Here is a 23,634-nt window from a genome sequence, read left to right as displayed (position 1 = left end):
ATTGGCTGCTTAGAAATTAAGTGTTAACGAGCAGTTGGACAGGTGTACCTAATAAACTGGCCGGTGAGTGTATATATACATGCCAACTTTCTTAAGCCAAGTGGTGTGTTATCTGTACGCATTTTGAGCTATCCACGTGTGTGTATACGCTGTATACAGCGGGCGTACACATACATGCCACTTGGTGTGTTAACGCAAGAAGAAAGCTACGGTTGAGTTTAGGAAAAGAATAACAGGGTTGGGTTTGATAAAAGAACAAATCAACAGTTGAGTTTAGGAAACAGGAAACGTGACACGTGGGACGCAATCCTCAGTCTCCTGGGTGAAAGTCCTGTATTTTACCCATCCACCACCCCGACCAACTTCCCTACGTGGATTTTCGCCCTTTTGTACCACTCGCTACAGCATAAATTCACACGCAATCACAAGGTAATGTAAGTCAATGGAGGCTAAATGGTATTGATAAAAACAGAGTATGCAACTTGACTTTTGATTTTGTTAAAGAAGGAGAAGACTGATCTCATGAAATGTCGAATGTATGACACATACATATGTATGCCATTATTAGTGTGTATACATACGCCATTTCGTGAGATCAGTCTTTTCCTTTTTTAACAAAATCAAAAGTTGAATAATACACTTTTAGAGACAATATATCATAAGACATTTCTAAAATAATAATAGTTTTCTAAAAAGAATGCACATCACTTGTCTTGTCGGCTCTTTTTTGCTGGAAACGGATATGATAGGGTTGCTGTCAGGTGTACGGTATCAACAGAAAATATTTAGGTGAAACATTCGTTAAAAAAATAAAAATAAATGCACGGGGGAATCTCTAGCTCACCGGGTAGAGTGTGAGTCCTTGGCAGCGGCCCAGGTTTGAATCCCTCCTGTGGTTGTTTGCTGCGTGTCATCCCCTCACTCTCTCCCACGCTTCCTCTCTATCTGAAACCATCTAATAAGAATAAAACATTGATTCTGGGAGAAAAAATTGTGGGGTGCATGTTGTTTTGTATCAGAGAGCTAAAGTGTACTAGAGCTGCTATGCGATAATATAAAAAAACAAGTGAGGATTGGAACTGGACCCTTTCTGCCACCTCAGCAACGCAACATTGATGGATGGGGAGTACGGAGACTTGAGTGCCAGCAGACTTCGTTCATAACACAGTGGAGTAAAAATATAATCAAGGATCATGTGATGGAAAGGTTCCACAGGAGGAGCCGAGTGATTGTCGGAGCAAATGGAGCCATCCATCAAAGCCAAACAGAGTCATCACTCTTTGGTTTTTCCATCCCATATGCTGCCCCTGTGCTTTGAAAGTTTTGGACAGACCAATTCATTAATATCCAACAATTAGGTTCAGTGTGTATTTTGTGATGAAACTGTAATATTCTCTTTTCCCAGATTACTTATAGGAAGGAAGAAGGAGATTTTTCTGTTGTGGAAACCCATTTCACATGCTCCCGATGAACAATGTAGAAATATGCAAGCTGCGACTGCGTATTGTTATGTATCTTTGTCTGCTCTACCATGAAGGCACACATATCAGAGATATCTACCCTTTCAAATTGTCAAAGAAACTTTCCCAGCTGTTAGACTTAAGCTGTAAGAAAGACAAAACAATTGTAACATTTGATGGCAGTAGCTCAGTCCATAGGGTCGGGAACCTGAGGGTCGCAGGTTCATGTCCAACCATGGACTGTGGTACGTAGTGTTGACAGGTGCCCCCAACTGCTCGGGGCGCCTGTCCAGCAGCCGCAGCCCCCTCACTCTGACATCTCTCCATTTGTGCATGCATAGGACCTGACTATGTTTGTGTATTTCAGGCCTGTGTGTAGTGTGTTCTAACAACGGAATGAAAACATTGTAATTCCCCCAATGGGCACCAACAAAGGTTTAAATTAAATGTATTACAATTGTAGGAACCGTACTATTACTGTAGTCACCATCCAGGGTTATTTACTCAGCCCCTTCATCTTGGAAGCCAGGAGTTAATCTCATTCCCTCAATTAACGTCACAATGTTGTAAAAACCTAATTGGCTTAATCAGGGAACTGATTAAAAACACACACACAAACTAATAAATGGGCGAAAAATAGTTCCTCATTAAACCCTCAAATCACCAGTTGGAGCTGTAGTCTAACGCAGTTGTTTAGTTTCAGACCAGACACAGGGAACTCAGGCTCATTTTAGATGTAATTGGTGGTTTTCCTACTGCTTAGGTCATGACCTAATTCTTGAAAAGCGGGTTCAATTAACTTTATTGCTCCTCGTAGAAAGTGAACGATGAGAAGTTTAGCCGAGCTGCCGTCATCACTGCATTCTACTTGTAGTCTCCCTGTTAGTCCCTTTCCTTGATTAAGTATATATATATATACACATTAGTAAAATGTCAGCCTGTGTGATTGTTGGAAGTGATGAATCTATCATTCTGTGTTCTTTACAGATTATCATGCTGTATGATAATGATAATCGGCTGGGAGATGTATGTACATGCATGTAGTGCTTACATGTAAGTTTATGTTCAAATTTATTCACTAAAGTTAAAAGACAAGAACAATCATAAGACATGATGCATGATGTGTGCAAGAGGACACCCTGGTAAGCTTGTGTATAGGAATCCATACACTAGCAAATAATACACATTATTAATACGATAATACTTCTTGGATTAAAAAGGAAACATTCAATATGCAATACCATTTACAGGCTACACAAAGAAGAAACCCAAACCACCCTAACGCATCCAAAGGGTCCCAAGACATTTAGTCCATCAGTCTAAGCAATGGTTTAATAGATACAACGCAATACACAGTGTAACTAATAGCAAGTGACAATGAATAAAATTAAAGGAAAATAGTGGTTCTCAGCCTGGGGGTTGGGACCCCCAAGGGGTCACAACAACATTTCTTGGAATGCCAGATAGTTTTAAAGAAAGAAAAAATAAATCAAAAATCCACTCCAATCCAGCCTGGAGCCCATTGGACAAGCCTAGGTGCCAGCTGTTTAAACTAAAACTAGCAAAGCATTATGTGTTTACATGTATTAATCATAGCGTTCACAAAAAAATTTGAAAATCCGAATGGGTTGGTATGGAGAAACAGCTGTTTACAGCGCTTTGCAGCTCTCTCTCTCTCGTTGTCAAAGGGGGTGTCATGTCGCGAAAACCTACTCTTTCATTCTGGGGGGTCGTGACTCAAAAAGGTTGAGAACCCCTGCTGTAGAACATGACCCCATGTGTTGTTATGGATGGTCTCAGAGGCTGCTTGATGTTAGCGGTGTGGCCTCGGATGCTGACGATCCCAGGCTTTGTTCCAGGGCTGACACATTTGACATTTCTAATTTTCTTTGCTTAACAAAACCTCTGTCTGAAGCAGCCAAACATAATGCAAAGTGACACTCAAAAGAACACGTTTATGCATATTATTTCACATACGGTAATAGAGGCTCCTTGCCTCTATAAAACTGCACAGAATACACAAACTGCATTTTTGATATTTGAGAATATTAATTTGTCTGCCATCTGACTCCAGTTGGGGGTGGGGATGACGCAGTGGATGTGACACATTCCTTTGGTGTAGGAGTTCTGGGTTCGATTACCACTGCAATACATCAACCAATGTGTCACTTAACCCCTTGTTGCTCTAGAGGCGTGTATCCTTTAACATATAGCGAATTGTGATTCACTTTGGACAAAAGTGTCAGCAATATGACATGTAATGTAGTTACGTTAGTAAGAAAGCGGGGACTCAATTGAAAGCCAGGACTTACATTTATATGTATTCATTTGGCAGATGCTTTTGTTCAAAGCAACATAAGATGAGAAGATTGATACCACTCTAATCACAGAGCAAGGAGACGGTTAGCTTAGCTTAGCATGAAGGCCAGATGCAGGACAAAACCGATGGATGACCAAAGTCCAAAGTTTAAAAGAAAAATCTGCCTACCAGCACTCCTAACAGTAGTGAAATACCTTCATAAACAGACGACTGCTACAACAACTAGCTCATCTGCAACCTCAAATTGTTTGCTGAGTTTTGAGTTTGAGTGGGTGTCTGTAGATTTGTGGTACATAGTGTTAAAGGATGTAAACGTCCAACTTTCTCACAAAAAAGGATTGAAGTTAGGAACATATTTTTTCTTCCTTCCTTCCTTCCTTCCTTACTAAAAGTAGCCTAATTGTAAGAATGTTGTGTTTATTCTTCATAATCTTTAGGCGCACACATCAAGATGGACACCAGTGTTAGCTTGATTAACTTGTTTGTGTAATATCACTTATTAAAGTGTTCATATCATGCTCATTTTGAGGTTTTTAATTGTATTTAGAGGTTATATCAGAATAGGTTTACATGGTTTAATTTTCAAAAAACACCATATTTTTGCAGTACTACACATTGCTGCACCTGAGTAAATGTATGCTGTCAAATTTCGACTACTGTAAATTAGAAGACTTAAATTTAGATTAAATTTATTTGCCTCATCTGACCAAATGAGACAAAGGAAAAAAGAAATAAATTTAGATAAAATGGTGAGGTTGCAGTGCCTTAGGGTACAATTTTTACTCTAATAATCTTATTGTTTGGGACATAATTCCCCTTTGCTTCTTTTTCTCTGACAAAGCAACTTACGCCTTAGCCCACAATTGCTGCCACTGTGACTTGTGCTTATTTGTTTCAGTCAGTCCATCAGATGGCAATGTGGAGCTTTAGATTTCCAGATCTGTCATAGAATATCTTTAAGTAGCAACCTGTGCCTTTAGGGCCTAAAGTTTAGGCTCTGACATTTTGTTAACGGGGCACCTACACGGCTGACTCACCAACCATACTGTAACCTGATGCTTTCAGGCTTTTTTCAACATGATGACAAGCAATATTAAATGTTGTGCAAGACGTCAACTGCGTTTCGGATCATGTTACTGCACGGTCAGAAGATACATACAAAAAGACAGATTAAAAAAAGGAAGAAGGAAGAGTGGTTTTAAAGTTACCAGCTACAGGATTGATTTGTTACTGCCTGTGTCGGTGTGTTTAGGGCTGTATGTACAACCACCGGGGCGTGATATCGGCTGTAGTTTGTCACCCGTCTGTGGATTGCTCAGCCTACACTCACCTGATTCTTCTCACCTTTGATGGCAGAGCACCATAGTGTCACCTGGGAGCAGGAGTCCAAGACACGACAGGGTGTGGTTTACCTGCAGCCGGGCTGTTGACTGTGGCTGTGTCACTCCGTGTTGGACTACAGAGAGTAAAACAAGTTGAGGAACATTTGAGAGGTGAATGCACAAGACTTTATCATTTATACTCACTAAGTGAAATTTCTCTGTGTGTGTGTGTGTGTGTGTGTGTTTGTTTCTGCCTGCCTGCCTGCCTGCCTGCCTGCCTGCCTGCCTGCCTGCCTGCCTGACCGCCCGCTCAACACTTTGTCGCTGAGAGTAAACACTCCTGCTTTTTTTCATATGCAGCTTCTGTGTTGTCAACTGTAATAAGATTTGGGACTTGTTTTTAACCCTTTTGTGGTATTTATATTTTTGATACACATCCACTGTTCCCTTGTCTGGTGGACACATCACATTATTAGGCTTTTAAATCATTACAGCCATAACAATTCATGTAAAAATACTTAACAGAACTTTACTTTAGCTCAATTACCAATGATATGCATCATTTATGGTTCATATTTTCCATGTACCCCTGTGAGATCACATTTATGATCATTTCCGTTTTTTTTGTGAGAAAACAAGGAAATTCAATTTTAAAACAAGGTTAAAAAAAGATTTTGCATCATTATTGGTGTTTTTTTCTTAGAATTTAATCAGAACAGGTGAAAGCGCTTGAAAAGTAACAATTTTGTAACTTAGTGTGAGAATAGCAGGTGCAGAAATACAACATAATTTCATAGCAATTAAAGCATAAAACTAAATAAACTCGGGTCCAGTAGACCCGAACACCTCATTTGTAATAGTTACGTGTACAGGGGTGTACCGTGTACAGTCATTGAAAATGTCATTATTTTTAGAATAAATAATACATAGTAGGGCTGAACGATATCGTGTTTTAGCATCGACATTACGATGTGCGCATGTGCGATAGTCACATCGCAGGACGATGCGATGTTGACGCTAATCCTTTTTTGCTGCTTGATAGCAAAGTAAACTTCCACCTTTGTCCTTTTACATGATTATTACCGTCCAACCCTTCCCTTTTAAGACAGGTAGCCATGTGGGCAACGTGTGTATGTGGCGTTAGTCCGACGGGGGTTATTGTTTTGTAAAGTGAGGCTCTCCGTGTGTAGATAAGTACCGTAGGCAGCAGCTGCCGCTGACACAGTGATGCGCAGAGTTTAATGGGTAGTCAGTGAAGCTTAAGTACTCAGTGTTTTATGTTAGCTGCAAATATGATCTAAATCACCTGATTAATGCATTATAATCACAACGTCTCACGACCATTTCCCCCCGCAGAAAGCTGCTACCAGCCAGGCTAAAGCTAACTTATCAATTCATCAAACTAGCGAGCTTGCCCCGCAAGTCGACCTCAACCGGACATTTAGAGGAAGAAATATGCAGTCACTGTCATTCACGTTAGCCTGGAATAATTATTATGTGAATACATAGGTTTCATCCTAGAAAACCAGTGTATTTTACCTAATTTCCCTCTCCGAAACCACTTCAGAAGAGTAACGTTAGTCACAGCGCTTACTTGCCTACAAAGAATGGTTCACCTTAGAAAAGATCTTTTTTCATGTAGATAAAAAATCACTGCAGTTGTCGAGAATAATTTATTATTTCCAAATAGAGCTATTTGTGTCATCTTTTAAAAATTACTTTTTCTTTTTTCATATAGCAGTATACATCGCAATGTCAGATTTTTCCCATTTTTAAGGTTTGGGTTGCTATTAAGGTACACAAAAATGTAGGTAGTTACTGAGGAACAGCTGTTTAGTTAATGAGTAGTTACTGATTAACTATGATTAAATGACTTATGATAAGTTACTGGTAAACTAGTCTATATCCTTTGCGTTCAATTTCATAGATAGCTCCAATGCTGCAAAAGATTCTGCCGGATTCATGTCTTTTCTGCAAGACCCTCCTTCTGCGTGCTTTGGAGGAGGTTCCCGCAAAGTGAGACTACTAGAAAACAGACTTGTAGTTACTGTATTAATGAGTGAGGAACAAATGAGGAGCAACTGGTTAGTTAATGAGTAGTTACTGATTAACTGTGATTCAGCACTACTTATAAGTTACTCTATAATGCATCATACTGAGTGGTTGATTAGTTAAGTATTATGCTTACCTTGACATAAAGTGATGTGTCATACTGTGACATACTGATTTGTGAAGCATACAGTAACTAACCATTAGGGCTATAAAAAGCTTCCAAAGAGCGCCATGTCACGGGACCTTTAACGGATTTGATACATTTATTGGGTCATGCACACATTTTTAAAGCAGACATTTTGTTCAAAAAGATACACAACATTTTGGCTTTCTTTGCCTTTTGTCTCAAAGAATTAAAGCAAAGATAATGTGCCCTTTCTCAAAACACACACACACACACACACACACACACACACACCTCTTGGAGTTGGAGACAGCCGAACCTTGCCTTGAGTTCAGTCTAGATGGTCTGTCTCCAACTCCAGATTTTGGTCTTTTTTTTCCCCCTTTGAATTTGGCTACAGGTTGGGGAAATCTGCTCAATATTTTAAATCTTGTATTTGGAGGGGTGTGTGTGTGTTTATACAGTATGTTGGGAGGATATTTCTATGTACATTTGTTTTTAGGATGTTTTATCTAGAGTATCTGCACCTTGACTATCAGGATTTTCCTATTTGGGATGATAAAGTTTACCTTTATTTTATTATTTATATTTTATTTATTAATGCTGAGGAAGTTAAACCCTGTATGTCTTGGATTTGGTTTGTTGTCTTCAGTTACCCAAGAAAGCGTGTTCACGGCAGTGAAAGAACTTAAACAAAGGAACATAAGTGAATTAGTGCACATTGTAGGTGATATAGGCTCTGCCTCTCTTATGCAGCAGGATTAATGTAAAGTAACATTCCATTACAGACTGCTGTGAGGTGGAAGATCTCAGGCTGATATGTATGAGAAATGTGACACTACCAGGGCGGCTGTGGCTGAGGTAGTATAGCTGTCCACCACCAAGCGGAAGGGCGGGTGGTTTGATCCCTTGCCTTTGTCCTTGGGCAAGACACTGAACTCCAAATTGCTCCCAATGCTGTCCCATTTGTGTGTGAATGTTTATCTGATAGCAGGTGGCACCTTATATGGCAGCCTTGGCCGTTATTGTATGGATGTGTGTGAATGGTTCTTGTACTTTGTAAAAGCGCTTTGAGTAGTAGTAGTATTTTTATGTACTGTACGTGTGCAAATATAGTCCATAAAAATACACATTTACCAAATGCCTTAAAGGTCCCATGACATGGTGCTCTTTGGATGCTTTATATAGGACTTAGTGGTCCCGTAATACCATATCTGAAATCTCTTTCCCAAAATTCAGCCTCGGTGCAGAATTACAGCCACTAGAGCCAGTCCCACAATGAGCTTTCTTCAGCATGTGCCGTTTCTGTAGCTATTGTAGCTATTGCCCCTTTTGACCTCATAAGGGGCAAGAATTCCACATCGGCCAATCATTGGTTTAATTTTCTCAAAGGCAGAGCAGGATATCCGGGGCTTGGTTTACACCTATCACCATTTCTAGCCACAGACAGGCTGGGGGGACTCATATTAATGTTAAAAAAACTCATGAAGTGACGTTTCAATGCCATGGAATCTTTAACATCTAGCTTTACTTACCGTATAACTAACAAGATGCAATGTTGCCAACTTCACAAGCTTACTCCATGAACACAAATTCTCGTTTGAAAGAAAGTAGGTCACAGAATAGACGTCTGAACTGTATCACTGCTGCCAAATAATGAGCACCTGAGTTCTGGTTCACATGAGTGAACAGCTCCCTCCAGGCCTGAGTCTGACAAGAAGTGACCCAACTGTAGCCTGATACTAATCCTGAATCAGTTAGTCACGAGAAATGAAAGCAAAACGCGCTGTAAATCTCAGTCGTGTACTGTTTCAGAGCCTATTTAGTCAAACATTATTTTTTTGACTATTGGACAACAGTATTGTGTTCCATGGAAAGCCAATAGGCCAAACCCGTTCCGAATCATCGCCTATTAGTATTATTCCACTGAAAGACGATAAGAGTCGGTAAAAATGAAAAAGGTCAGGTTTATTTGTTTAGTGCTTATTCAGCATAACAGAGCCTCACATGAGCCAAAATGTGTATTGCACACATTATAACAACCATTACACTAGAAACCATTAGCAAACACAAGTTTGTCAACACAAACTGACAAAGGCTGTGAGACTTCCCGTACCTTTGCATCTCAAAGTGATCCAGCTCACAGATAAGGCTGTAAGCTAAAACCGAACATATTCATAGCAATGGCTGAGTAAATGTGGTGTGTTTTTTTTGGTGCTTGAACAGCCCATGTGTATGATACTACTTCCTGTGATCACAAGTGGGAGTACTCATGTACATTCCTTGAGTACTGTCTAGCCGTAATAGCTCATTTCTTGAGTACATTTTGAGACTTTTACTCCAAAACAATCCACATTAAACTTTGCTCTTGTAATAAAAGCTACAGTGTGTAGTTTCTGCACCCCCCTCATGTCAAATTCTAAGTAATAAAAACACCACTGTTGTTGCATCCACATGACAAGCCTTCCATAATCGCGCACGCGCCCCCATCCCTCCTCCACACAGTTGCTAGTAGCCAAGAAGGACACGGAGGCTTATAAAAACATGATAAAAAAAAAACTCTTCAGATAAAGTAATTATCTTCATCCAAATTTCTGTGCCATACTGACCAGTACAGAGAGGGTCGTGTGGAGCTGATAGTCTTAATTAGCTCTGTATCAACTCATTTGGCAATGGCTTAAATGGAACCGGCATTCATTAAAAAAAAAAAACGATGCACTAAAGATTTAAGTCTGCGTAGCATATGAAGGGTTTTGAAACTTTTGCCGTGATGTGAGTTGTGTGTTGTGAGTTTCAATACCAATGTCAAAGTGATTAGGCTTTTTTGATTACTTTTGAAAAAAATTAATCAAAATCAAAAATAGGTAAAGTGCAACAAATACAATACAAAATTATGATTTAAATCAGAAACTATTTTATCACTAAACAAGATATCCTATTTGAGCAGACAGTCGAAGCTAGCTTTCAGGACTTGACCGTTTTTGACATGGACACATGTCTGGTTGGTAGTGTGGTATTAGTACTTTTTCTTAAGTAAAGGATCTCAGTACGGCTTCCACCACTGGAGATTGATTTCCTCATACAACAATAAGGAAGTGAATACATCGAGCAGATTTCCCAAAATGTCTCATTATTTCTTAAGGTCACAACATGGGTGCGACCACACTCAGGGAAACTTCACATTATTTCACCCAACTATGTCTCCTCGCAGCACTTGATATATCTCTTCATATGATATCCATGCTTTTTTTTTATATACATATATATATATATATATATATATATATTCCTATGTAATGCGCATTACAACCTCACGGGGGCTCTGGTTCGGCCACTTTTAGTCATGCTTTTCAGTTTTGCGGAACTTGCACGGGGTCGGATAAATTAGGGTAAGGTACGCAGTGACAGGACGCGAAGTAGCAGGTTGGGCCTACTAACGTTCTTCTCTGCACAAGGCGCTGCACAAGTTCACTACAACCCCTCCTCCCCTCTCCTCTTCCCCCTCTCCCTGTCACATTTCCTCCTTATGTCTCCCTTCTACATGATAAACGCCCCCCCACGTCCCCCCCATCCTCCGCTGATAAGCAGCATAACGGGGAGGAGCTCTCTTCTCGCCGGGGCTCCTCCTTCCACTGCCTTCACTTGCCCCCAAAAACACACTCGCATATCCACCACCGCCTCCTCCGTCCTGCGTATCTGATCGAAAGGGAGAGAGGGAAGCTGATGATGAAGTAAACGAGAAAAGGGCAGCAGCACGAGGGGGGGTTCTTGTTTTCTTATGAGCGGAAAAGGCGTCATACCGGGCGCAGAGCGCAGCGCGGAGGACGTAAGAGAGGGAGACGCATCACGGCGAGGGAGATAGAAAAAGACGGAGGGAGGAGGCGACATCGGATCGTAAACACGACAGAAAACGGCGAGGAGGACTGACAGAGAGCGGCGATCACCGTCTCCACTGCCGACCCCCGTGTCCCTCCTCATCTCTCCATCTCCATCCCTTTTCTGCGCCGTTTGGCTCATCCCTTCGCACAAGCAAATCATCCGGATTTTGTTGTTGATTTTCATAATTGTTTTCTGGACAAACCTCTGCTCGGTCTATTGTAGGCAAGTTAGGAGGCTGTGCCATAGCCTAGGACCGACGGGATCCACTGTAGGTCCTGCTCTGGACGGTCATCGGCGCAACCAATTCGGTGGATAAAACCGGAGGTGGGGGGTACGTGGGGGGGTAGATGACTGTCGAGTAACCCAGCTGAAGCACACAGAGAGAGAGAGAGAGAGAGAAAGAGAGACCCCGGCCCCCGGTTATCACGGAGACCCCAGCATCATCAGTGCGATGGCATAGCGGCTTCTGCAGCAAAGCTACCAGATCAGCAGGGCTCTCATCCACCATGAACCTCTAAAAGACATCCGACACAGGCACAGATGGGTAAGAGGAGATGCTCTGCTGCTGTGTGTGCGTGTGTGTGTGTGCGTGTTTTAATTCAGGCATATGCAGGTTAGACAGGGAAGGGGTGGAGGGGAGCAGGAAGGCTTGTGACGTGAAGAGCCCTGCCATTGTACAGTCTAAGACTGCAATGTAGAGGAGGGGGTGTATTGTGTGTGTGTGTGTGTGTGTGTTAGAGGTTGATGAAGTTGCTTCTCACAATATTGGGAAGTGGACAAGTGGAAACAGATGGCCTTTTGCTGCTTGTGCTTACTTTTGCTCATGGCATCTCATATTCTGTGGTGTTATCGGGGTCCTGGACATGTGCGATTTCATTTGAATAACAGAAATAGTATAGCAGGATTACTGAACGGGCCTACTGGGCACAGGCCCAGGGGATCAAGGCGAAATGTCACTGAAAGAGACATAGAAGGACCATAAAGAAACGCAAAATGACTACAAACAGATACCAAATGACAGCAGAGAGAGAAAAGAAACAACTACGAAGAGATGCCAAATAAGCACATGACTTTTAGTTTGGGTCTTTCTCGTATGTTGTAATGTCTCATAATCAGTCAATTACCTGGACACTACATGACCTATAACAAGCTTATAACTTTCAAAACAATGCTGTCTTCAAATCATTGAGACTTCTGTAGTATCTCAGTGGAATGATGTCGCACTAATGCTGGATTAGCGTGGGGGGTTTGATTCCCATTTTGCCGCCCTTCCTTGACTGAATCCATAGTATTATAAGGTACTTTAGGTGTCCACTAATTAAGCCACAGGACAGTTCTTCCTTTTCACAATGTCGCACATCCCCATACCCCCGCCCACCCCGAACACCTGAACTGATGGTAGCGATTAGCCTTGTCACCGCTACATCTTACAGCCTACGGGAAAGCCCTGCTACATGTCACCTCACCACATCTGAATCACCCTGCCCTGAGCGGCCGTCTTCTCTATGCGAGCCTGGCTGACACAAACCATTTTCATCTCCTATCTAGTCAAACCAAAACCCCAAACCATTGCCTGCTGAATCCATTTCCAATCTCCCACGAGAGCGGGCCGGGCTCCCTGGTTGCTGATTAGGGGTCAGGTATTGATCCAGGGTCACAGATGGGTTTTGAGTATATGAGGGCTTGGGTAAACTGATCCCTAATAGGCAGTTAAGTGCAAATTTAGCAAATGAATGCAGCAGGAATGAATGAAGGGGTATATAGCATAGAGGTTATGGGGAAGCGGGTGAGGTTGTGAGTGTTGATAAAAACTGGAAAAAAATGTAGCTGTGGAGTGTAAAACTGTGAAACTCTTTCCCTTGACATTTAGTCCTTGAGCAAGGCAATTCATCAACAGTAAGTCCATTAGAGTTGCTCAGTGGTGCAACAGTAGCAGACTGTAGCTGCAACTGGCTGCTCCCAGCTGTGAATGTGTAAAACAGGGTAACGCTGATAAGCATTGTCACTGTGTTCCCACCAGGATAAATCCAGGTTTTTAAAGATGGATGTGGGGTAGATGCAATTATTTGCCAATCTGAGGGCAATCAGTTCATGTATTTGCTGTATAAAGACACAGCACTCGAATTGAACTTGAATTGAGATTACATTGAATCTAGAAACAGTTTTTGGATGAAATTGCAGCATGATTTTGCTAGTTTGGATGGAAATCTAGTCCCGGATCTGTACCTGCCAGACAGTAACAAAAGCAGAGAAGGAAAGAAATTGAAGTGGGGAGGGGAAGCAGAAAGTCTATACAGTACCTCACTGTTTGTAGCAGCAGAAGCTGCAGCCTGTAATTACCACTACTGCTTTGATTCTCTGTGGTGATCTCAGAGTGGCTTCACATGGTCAACAATGCCCCAACCAACAGATCCCCACGTTTCAAAACAACAACAACAACAACATCAACAAACACGGCTTCTCCTGGGGATGCTGGCCTTTTCAATTCACAGTGATGCTGATGCTGAGTGACAGGGCGGTGAGCTTGTGTGTGTGTCTGTGTGTGTGTGTGTGTGTGTAGCAAAGGTGTGGGTTTGCAGAAAGAAGAGGGCAGTTTGGACAGTGGTGGAAGGAGTATTCAAATCCTTAAGTAAAAGTATTAATACCACACTGTTAGTGTTTTACTGTGTAAAAGTACACTGTCAAAAGTATGTAAGTATCATCAAGAAAATGTATTTAAAGCAGTAAAAGTAAACCTACTCAATGCAGAAAAATCCTCACATTTTAAAAACTGGAAAAACAGTTCTGTCAATCAACTATATTGTTGGGTAATAAATAATCATATATAATCTATGAAATACATGTGTTTTGTGTGCATCTTACAACTAGAGATACTTTACAAATCTTAATTTGTAAAGTAACTAGTAAGGAAAAGACTCAAGTAAAGTACAAGTACCTTTACCTTTATTTGTTCTTAACTACAGTAGTTGAGTACATGTACTTAGTTGCATTCCACCACTGTCTTTGGGGCTTAAAAGCCACAGCTGGGGACTGAACACAGTTGACATACCTGAATATATTTGTTGTGTGCGTCAGAGATGAGGGGTAGCTGTTCAGAACGGGGACAGGAGTGAAATGTAAAGACGGTGGCTGTATAGAAGGGCCGAAGAGTGAAAAGAGAGAGACGAGTGGGCTGGAGGGAAGGATGGAGGGATGCTATCCAGTCATGTGTCTGAAAGAGTGTGGGGACTCCAGAGATCCACCTGAGCCCTACAGCTGAAGCTCACTTCTATTGTCAGATTTGATTAAGAACACTCTCCTGTGATTTTTCTCTCTATCTTTCTCTCTCTCGCTCACAGTCTCTCAATTTCATTTAAAATTTACTTTAATAGCATGTAATGATATGTATTGGAAAAGCATATTGAGATGGAAAATAGTGGATAAAGGAGACAAAAACAAGGCGAGATGCCGGGTATAATTCAAACTGGATATATAAGTAATGAACCTTTGTAATGGGAAAATTACAATTAAGCATGCTTTCATATATTCCTCTGTATTATTCATTACTATGCTGTTCGGTTGTATGAATTGATTTAATTCTCATTCATTCTGAGTGTGCCCTCACTGAAGGAGAATCACAGCTGTTCTGTCTCTAAATTTAACAGTTGGTTGGTGCCTTAAAGTCTAAAAGAAGGGCTATGTCTGTCGATAAAGGTGCAGGGTCAAAAACATCTTCTATCTGTATGTGATCAAAGGTACAAGGTTGTCTTTGGCAGCTTAGATAAACGACCCCTAGAAACTTCGAGGTATGAGGGACAGAAGACGAAACACGTAGAAGTGTCTCCAACTTGTCTCTGTGTTAAGATTAACTGTTTTGCTAAGATTAGGCACGTTTCCAAACAAGGTCTCCTTTGCTGGCGAAAATCAAAAATGAGACTGGTTTTTCTTCTTATCTTGGCCAGACAATTCACATTATTGCTGCTGTAACCTCTCTGTAACTGTTTTACCTCATTCTCTGCAGAGTGTAATACATTTATTTTGATTCAACAAAGTCTCACTTCAAAACTTTTCCACTCCTAGTGAACAGAAACTTCCACGACACTATGAACAGGGACCATGAAGGAAAATCTACTTATAACCAGAGTGCAATTTGTGAAAAAAGCAGAGACAAAAACACATCATAGCCAACGTCCCGGAGCTCTGTATCTCCAAAAGACAGCCAGCAACTGCCAGATTTTTTCGTACTATCGCAATAGACTGTACATGACACAGCGTTTTACCTAAATACTTAATACTTTTATTTTAGGTATGTAAGGGTCTATTTGTGAAGTAGAAATGATCACTTTCGGGGGGGGGATACATTTTCCCCCCACCCTGAAAACAATAATTCCGCAGAGGCAGGGATATGTAGACCAGAAAGGGCGAAATCTTACCAACCGTATACGGTTCAGAGTAGTGTTAACATGCGGCCCCTGCCTCATATCTAGACTGTTAGCTCCAAAAGTTCAGCACGGTGAACTCTGAAGGACAGAGCAAAATCTGTACACGTTCACATGGGTGGCAACCGCTTAAGCTAGTCACCACGCGGCGGTGTGAAATGGCTCTAACGTAGTAATATGCCTTGTGGCAACAAATAACAAATGTAGTTTCTGGGCCATGTTTCTGAGCTTTTCATCATCCTCCATGGTCATAATGTCTGTAATATTGAAACTATTTCAAAACTTTGATCACACAGCTCAAATTGTGTTTTATACTTTAGACATGTGGGAACATTTTGATGTCTAGTGGTTAAAGTTAAAAGCACAGCGAATCAGCACATACGATACCTCATGCGTCAACACTATTGTCAATGCATCTAATGATAATAAGACTTCATGTGGAAATAAAGCAATGCCATACCTCTGAACTCATCAACAAACTGTCATGTGCAGCTTTACATCTTTGTATTGTTTTTTTTCTCACAAATGTACAACAACGCCTCCATTCTTTCTTCCTCTCTTCCTCTCGCACAGCACTTTCATTATGTTGCGCCGTCTTTTCAACACCTGTGACTCAAGTTGCAAGGCCGAAAAACAAATGGCTTGGCTGGCACGCATACAGAGAGGCTGTCGGTTAACATGGCCACGGAAGTGGAACATTTCCACAACATCCTCCTGTTTGGCATGCTTTCCCTTCTGAAAGACTTAGTCTTAGTTGATTTCCAGGAAATCAAATGTTAGCTGCGACCCAGCGGTCCAAATTTTTGTAATCGTAGCACACCGATTTCAAACTGCAATCGGATCAAGAACGTCTAAATCTGTTAATTCAGGGACCTGCAAATGTATTCCTTTGGTTTATTTAGGTGAAAACAGCACGGTTTAAAATCCAAATAACAGCCTTAGCGTTTCTCCAAGTCAAACATGTTGCATTCAGGAAGAAGTAAGAATGTGAGTCTGCAGGAAATGGCCACGGAACCAGGTTTGTTGTTATAAGCAGATGGATGCGGACATGTGATATGTCGCACCAGTGAAAGACAGCAAAAAGCAGCAACGACAGTTTTGCATATACCCAAAGTAAATTTCTTTAAGAAAAAGATTAATTCAAAAATGTATTATCCGTGACTTAAGTTTACAAACCTTGAAATGAGGCCGAGGAGATGTAAATAAGCCACATGCAAAAATCTGAGTTTGAAACTAAAAAGCTGTTTTTACATTCATCTGCTGTAGAAAAGGAAATGTTTCTGTTTTGACCCTTTAGTCTCAGTTTAATGCATGTATAGTATGTACGCGTAGGGTTTTGGGACTTGCACAAGTATGATGTAAGATCTCGAGACCTCCAGTGCGCAGACACTGTCCTTTCTAGTGACGTAGGAAACCTTTGGGCCAAGCAGTTCAACTTTTGAAACTAGTCTGCTCTCTGGATGCAGATTTAGCATATGGCTCACTTCGTGTAGCCTCCTGAAGTTGAAAATTGAAAGCGTCGAGCAGCAGCTGTAGATGAACACAAACGGATCGCCGTTCTAGTCCCTTGTTTAAGTCGTAGCGGTTGAATTTGCTTTAAATGGAGCATCAGCTAAATAATCAAGTAAATGTGAAGGACTGATGTTACTGTACAGTAATTCTACATTACCTGTGTCTCCACACTAAAACGTGCTGGGTGGATAAATCATAGCAAAGGTAGAGTGAAGCTAAATGATGTGGGAGACCATGTTTGTCCCAGCAACTAATGCTACTTCCTGCCTGGGGAGGTCTTTGGCATTAATACACTCTTTATTCCATTGGAAGTCAGTGGGACAAAGGGATGTTTTCAGCGCTGTGACACAGAGACAAAAAACCTGGTGAGCGCGGAAGTAATTACAAGACATAGCTCAGCGGAGAGTGAAAGGAGTGATAAAAGAAATGCACAGCAACAGGAGTGTTTTCTCTTTAGATTTTTTCTTCTGGCACCTAATCGCCTGCTGTTTTTTTTACTCTGTTGACCTGGGTCATGCAGGAGAACCAATCTCAGTGTGTGTCATTATCACTGTGTGTGTGTGTGTGTTTGTGTTTGTGTTTGTGTGTGTGTGTAATCTCTGCGGTTCACACGGGGTCGTCCCAGGCTCCAGGATGTCCAAACAGCGCCATGCTAACCCCAAAAACAGGTTACATACAGCCGAGCACATCCTGCTGCTGTTGCTGTTGGAATTAAGCTGTGTTCCTCCTCTGATCTGGCATCTGTAGACCCACACAAAAGTCACACTCTCACACACACACACTGCTAGGCTCCTGGCTGTGCTCACACTATTCCTGGAGAGAAAATCAGACACACAGGCATATTTCGCTTTTTCTTGTTGTGACATCTCTTTTTGAGGGATTAGCTTTATCTAGGTTAGCCATTGTTAGCAATACCAGTTGATAACAACATTAGCTTGTTTAGTACATACAAACAGCCCAACAAAATGCCCACAGATAGAAGTTGGACACTACTGTGTTTAAGATTTAATGGGGCATGAATAAGACATAAGTGCTAATGAGCTGTATATTACTACATCTTTCACTACTGTTGATGCATGCATCAGCCATGTTGGATTTCGAGGTTGGCTTGGTCGGAGAGTGAATGTGAGGTTCTCAGACTTTCCAAGTCAAGCTTGTATCCGACTCAGAAATTCCAAATTCCGAGTACAAACGGAACGCAGCATAATTTCACTGGACTTGTCAGGCCTCCAGTGAAGTTCGCCATCTCGCTTCCCCTCCGCCTACACACCTCATATACACACATGCTTCTTAGAAAATCCTGCATCACTGTCACCCTTCTGCTAGTCTATATCCTTGACGTTCCACTTCCAGGATTTCTCCGTTGCCGTCGGAAAATCCGCTGGATTTCATTGATTTAGGCCAGATATCCGTTGCCTTGTGCTTCTTTTGTGTCGGCATTTTTAAACTCAGGTGGATTTATGAGGACTATAGTTAAGCTTTTCTCAGATCTCTGAAAGGTAAATCCAGAAGGCTAGCTAGACTATTTGTCCAATCTGAGCATTGGCATAAATCTCATCTAACAGTTGGGGAGGGACAATAACAAACAGATGTAACATTTCCGAAGAGCAATTTTTGAAGGGGACACAAAAAATACAGCCACAATTAAACTTGTAGTCGATATGTGTACACAGAATAAAGCCTTAAAACTAGCACTAGTGAAGCATGGAGACTGTGCTATTATCCTTCTTTTCAGTGTTTCTCTTGATTCAATAAAAAAAGCTGACTAAAGTGACAAATGTCAAAAATATCTTAAAACATAATGACTTATTTTGATAAAGTGACCCCATATAAAATGAATACAATGCTTCTGGATACTTGTTAAATTAGCTGATCATAATGTAAATTAGTGAGTCACTGGTAAATCTCATCTGCCAACCCTGACAGCCAAACACCTCCAAAAATATTAGCTAAGCTCAACACACTTACCTGAGACTCTACACCCATTAATTGTGCAGACCTAGACCAAACCACTGTGAGTCAATGGAGGAGGGGACTAAAAATGTTTCTTAACGTTAAAAGGATGTTTTAAGGGTTTGTAATGTTTTACTACTAACACAGATATGTGACCCGTTTCAACTCCACCCCTCAAGGAATCGTTATGGAAAATCAATCGAACAACCGAAATCAAATGGAAGAATTGGAATCAAATACGAATCCTGTGTTAAGTTTAAAAACAAAAGAAAACGCAACTCAGGTTCGGAGCCGTTGGCTCAAGAAGGTTCAGAGCCCTTATTAGTCAGTCAGAGAACAGCTCAAAGAGTTCTCCGTCACCACTAACCTGCTGTCACCCGACAAGCTATAGAGATAAAAATATCATCCCAGAGCTCAGCACATCAAAGTGTTCTACTTTGACTCTGAAAGCTCACAAGTTACTGCAGACTGTGATGCTGGGGTTTGGGCTGCACAAAGATAGAACACGTTTCAATGGAAGATGTGCCCTTAAGCAAGGAATTTAATATAAAGATGCAAGTGTCAGTGAGTTCCAGTTTTAGCTACAAGGAAACTTCAGTCATTAATTTCACTTTTGAATGACGGCAGGCTGAGCTGATGAAAGAGATGCGTTTGCAGCTGTGCCAATTAAAGCTGCGTAGGAGAGCTGGTCAATATATGGATATTATATGGATATTGTGATATGAGACTAGATATCTTCTTAGATTTTGAATATCGTAATATTGTGATAGGGCATATATGGTGTCTTTTCCAGGTTTTGACGGCTGCATTACAGTACAGTTATGTAATTTTTTGAACTAACCAGATTGTTGGATCTGTTCTGTTATTTGCACATATTGGTGTTTATAGGTAGTTGTCTATTTGAATGCTATGTTAAGACAAAGTAATGTCTAAATGAACAAAGTCTAAATGCAAAAAAAAGCTAGATTTGTTTCTTAGAATACTTAGAGAAGGCCAGTTTTTAGCTTTTTTCCCCTGAGCTTCTATTTTCCTTTAGTAAGGTCAGATTTTCTATTTTTTTTATCCGATCAGTGGAGATTATAGTTTTTCAGCGTCATGTGAAGACCATTCAATATGGGAAGCTTAAGCTACTTATAACTTGACAAACCTTAAAATCTAATCGTATAATAATAATAATAATAGTATAACTTCTTATGTAATGCTAAGGAGATTTAATGAGGTTTTGGTTATTAAGAAGTAATTTATGCATTGAATTTGTCTGCCATTTGTGTCCGTTGGTTTTTCACTGTAGTCACTGAAAGCGGTTTGACGGTGTGTGCATCTCACTCTTTATTTCCTTGTGCTTTTATAGCAGCCTTAACCATCTTGTGTTTTAACGGTGACCTTGGCTGTAGTGCCGGCCTTTAAAGATTACGATCAGAGCCATTTCAGACAAAAACAGTTTAACGAGGCTCTCATAAAATCCTACAGGTGCCCACAGACCTCATCATTTCTGCTGACCAACACAGAAACGATAGACTTTGGTTAACATGCTGGAGAAAAACAATGTTGCAACAGCAGCCGTCGGTTGTATACTGTGAGATATTGGCTCTATTGTAGTCTACATAAAGCACATACTTACAATGATGGTAGTCCCACTCAGTAACCCCTCGGCAGTCTCTCACACACATACGCGAACTCTCCAGCTGTGATCGAACCGCTCCCTCATTCATTCACTTTCTGTTTCCTATTGAGTGTTTATTTATTATTGAACTGTATAGGGAATGACCAAATGAGATTTTAGACACTACACTGAATGTTTTTGCGACAGAAGATGCGCCAGATATTTGTTTGAGGGAATTCAATTCAATTGAATTTTATTTATAGCATCAATTCATGACAAGAGCGATCTCAAGACACTCTACTGACAGGGTAGATCGAGACCACACTCTATATTTTACAAGGACCCAACAGTTCTAGTAATTCCCTCCAGAGCAAGCAACAATGTGACAGTGGCGAGGAAGAACTCCCTTTTAGGAAGAAACCTCGGACGGACCCGGGCTCTTGGTAGAGGGTGTGTGATGACCCGTTGGGGTTGAAATGAATAGTGGCAATACTAATGGAACAGTGACTAAAAATAGTAGTAGTTCATGGCATAGCAGGGCACTGCATGGCATTACATGGCTACATTGTGGTGCACAGGTGTAATACATCGTACGTAGGCTGAAATTAGCTGTGCATTGTGGTCCATTTAGTTAATGAACTGCTTAGAATACAAACACCACTACTATACAAAATGGCAAACACACTATGTATTTCCTTGGTATAGGAAATGTTGCAACAGCAGCCATCAGTTGGATACTGGGAGATATTGGCCCTGTTGCAGTCTTCAGACTTACTGTGATGTTATTCCCAATTAATAACCTCTCCATAGTCTCACACTATACACACACATGCAAACACTCTCTGTCTCTCAGGCAGGGTCTTGAATGGGCCGCAGTTGTGATGATGGAGTATGGATTTCTGTTCTGGCAGGTCAAACTGAGTGTGGCTAGGCTTTATGTTGGGGAGGATGAAGAGAGCACTCCACATGCTGCTGCTGTTTGTCAAGTACAGGAGTGCCTGTCGAAAGACCAGCATCACAAGCTTTTTCTTCCTTTACTCGGTCTCTCTCTCCTCTCCTCTCCCTCCCTCCCTCCCTCCCCTATTGCTGTTTGGAGGGTGCTCCCCTTTTCTAAATAAGGCAGTTTCTCCCTCCATGACCTCAACCCCCCTCCTCCAAACACGCACACACACACACACACCCCCACACTGCCACTGTGTTGTACTCTTGTCACACAGCCAAGCCGAGTTTACCACCAGGCCAAAATAGAAGCTGTCTGTCCTTGAGGACGTCTCTTTCTCTGCAGGCCCTGCTTTTCCTCTCATCCACTCTTTCTTTTTTATTCCATCTTCTCTTCCATCCCCCTCTTTAATTACGTCAGTGTCACCTTACAGTCAGATCCTGTCATGGAGACCTCAGGAGACCCACCTATCAGGAAGAGAAAGGGGACCTGACGTGTGCTCGACCCAGCATGTGTGTTTATTGAGGCTACGGTGCCGGAATGTACCACTGCCTCACAACTTGTAGTAGGGTGTCGTGTGCCAGATGGAAATGAAGCACAAGCCGTTCCTGGGTCAAAGATGAATATGTTGATATTTCTTTGTGTGTTTAGTCTGTGCAGGGAACCAGATGGTTTGAGTTTTGTGTAATGCAAGATGAAACGTTCAAGAAAGGAAAGTTGATGTATTGTGCGTCTGTTAAGTACAGTTCTGCAGATGTTTAGGTCAAAAGACGTCAATACATCTCGGTTGAAAATGGCCCGAATTTAAGACGGTCACTTGACACATACCAATGTTTCAACAGTATTGCACTTTGACTGTGTTGTAACCCCTACTACCCAGAATGTACCATAAATACTCAGACGTCATAGGAATTACTGGATCAGACGTTCCAGGGATGACAGTTCAGATACTGCTTCATGGTATCCAGTATCATAATTGAGTTGATCTCCTATCTGCAGCTGTGTTGTTTCAGTACAAAAAGGGACAGCTTGTAGCTAAGAAAGCTAGCAGCATGGCATTCCATGGTGCGGAATCACTGAAATGTAAAGAAATAAGCTAGAAATGTGAGTACCTTTACTTGTGAAAGCACTGATGCAGTACATGCCAGGCCTAGCTCACACATACATATTGACACTTGAATGTCTTTTTTATCTTCACATGCTGACTAGATGTGTTATCAACTTCATAACAGTCTTTATTGGTCTGCGCAAACACTGAAATTCTTTGCAAATTCTGTAGTTAGATTTGCTGATGCTTTTAAGTAAATTCATAGTCCGGATAAGGAAAAGGGAAGCAGCGGTGACATTACAGAAGATGATACTAACCACTGAGAAGGTTATTTCACTTTGTGTTGTTTTCTTATGTGCAACAGTTTGTCTGGAAGTTTGTCTCCATGTAACACACACCAACACACTTGTGTTTAATTGCCTCATGCGAGCCTTCAGCGTATTCTGAAGTGACTCTAAAATAGCACATGATGCTTACCACTGTTACCCTGAGAACAAAAATCAGAAGCAATGTTTTAAACTTGTCAAATCCAACTAGGTGTTAACAATAAAAATAACACATTTTCCCTAAAAAGCACCAGATCATGATGCCAGCGCTGTACAAAGGGAGGGTTTGTGTGAGAGATTCTTGTCACTTCACCAGCATTAAGACTTTCATACCATGCACTCGAGTATGTGCTGGAGAAAAACGGGTGAGCAGGAAAAAGAGAAAAAAGAATCTGGAAAGATCAATGAAGGCCAAGGTAAAAGCTACAGACAGAAGACAAAGAAGAAGGCTTGGGGCGTGCTTATGATTGATTTTGAACAAAAAAGCGGCTCGTCGGTTCGACTCATCGCGTATGAACGATAATGAGACACAGTCGTCGCTTCGCTGTTCTTTTTCGGCTGTGATATCTTCGTCAGTTTGGAGTCTCTCAGTGTCAGTGCGAGGGAGGTGACGGGGGACAAAGGTTCGGAAGGAAGAGCAAGGTCAGCCGGCCAACTCTTTGTCTGTGGACGGACGG

General features: G+C 41.4%; 1 protein-coding gene across 4 annotated transcripts in view; it reads left to right on the top strand.

Annotated features, from left to right (window-relative positions):
• Positions 1–5,013: 5,013 nt before the first annotated feature.
• Positions 5,014–23,634, top strand: part of mgat3b (beta-1,4-mannosyl-glycoprotein 4-beta-N-acetylglucosaminyltransferase b) — a 72,096-nt gene continuing 53,475 nt past the window's right edge. Inside the window, exon 1 of one of the 4 annotated variants that reach the window (XM_034884565.1) lies at positions 5,014–5,273. The gene's annotated coding sequence lies outside the window, so the exon portion shown is untranslated. Of the gene's footprint in view, positions 5,274–10,912; positions 11,702–23,634 lie in introns of those variants that run through there. The other 3 variants (XM_034884546.1, XM_034884538.1, XM_034884556.1) reach the window with 3 other exon arrangements.

Source organism: Etheostoma cragini, chromosome 2, assembly GCF_013103735.1.
Source record: "Etheostoma cragini isolate CJK2018 chromosome 2, CSU_Ecrag_1.0, whole genome shotgun sequence".
In the NCBI taxonomy this organism is placed as follows: Eukaryota; Metazoa; Chordata; class Actinopteri; order Perciformes; family Percidae; genus Etheostoma; species Etheostoma cragini.
The sequence above is the reverse complement of the archived record's forward strand: the minus strand, read 5'-3'. Positions and strand labels throughout refer to the sequence as shown.